We start from the raw sequence: 1,031 nt of genomic DNA, 5'->3' as shown, positions 1-1,031 counted from the left end.
CTCTTTAGCAACTTTGTTGCGAGAGTATAAAAATTAACGAGAATATTTTCCACAACATTAACCAAAATTTGCTGAATCGATCCATACGCAATGTGGAGATCCTCTACCATATCTTTGAGGCCATCTTTGAGGTGACGTTTTTCAAACACTGTGTCTTTAGCCTTTCCGGTCGTATCGTCATTTACATAAAAAAAGGAAGTACATGCATGAGCTACATATTCGATGACTTGACTTCCTTAGTACCTTAGAGTACTGACCAGATCTCATGAGAAGAGCAGTCACGTAATTCGTGTCTGGTCTGGTCGGAACTGGCCCGGACTATTAACTTGTTAGTTAGCATTCCTTTAAATTATTTTAGAGATGTTTCCTCCAACAATGCAAGCCAATATTTTCCGTCAAATTCATCCATAATATTTCCGCTTGCATAGTAAGCTGATTTTGTCACTGTGCCACTCCACTGCCTACAGCTGGCAGCTGCGTGTACTTCTATGCTCACTGTGTTCTAAAAATCTGCACTATTCTCTGTCGTGAGTGTCTATATGTTTGTATGTGTAATTCACAGCTGGTGTGCGTTTACGAGCTTCCTTTTCAGAGCTTCTTTTCCAGCTCGTGATGCGATTTGGTGCGCAATTTGTGCTTTGATATCTCTTCTATATTTAGCGGACTAACCAGCAGCGTTGACTACAAATCCGCAGAGATGCAAACAAACCTTATATTATTATATACATAAGTACTGTATATACTATATATATGCAGGTTTGTGTGCGTTAGTTGTTTTTTTGTTACCTCTAGGCTCTAATCCCAAGGCAGATGCAACAGTTGGTTCAGATTACAATTTTCTGGCTCTTTTTTTAATATTTGCTGCTGCGCCGCCTACGTTTCTTTCGTGCAATCGCTCATTCATACGCTCAATCTCTCACTCAATCACTCATCCATTCAGACATGAAGAATAAATACATAGATGCATATATACATACATATATAATATATACATACGTACTAACGGCATTTCCATTTCGCTTTTCTCTTTT

This window comes from Bactrocera latifrons, unplaced genomic scaffold (genome assembly GCF_001853355.1).
Source record: "Bactrocera latifrons isolate USDA-ARS-PBARC rearing strain unplaced genomic scaffold, ASM185335v1 scaffold_19, whole genome shotgun sequence".
NCBI classification, from domain to species: domain Eukaryota; kingdom Metazoa; phylum Arthropoda; class Insecta; order Diptera; family Tephritidae; genus Bactrocera; species Bactrocera latifrons.
This window is presented reverse-complemented; position numbering follows the sequence as displayed.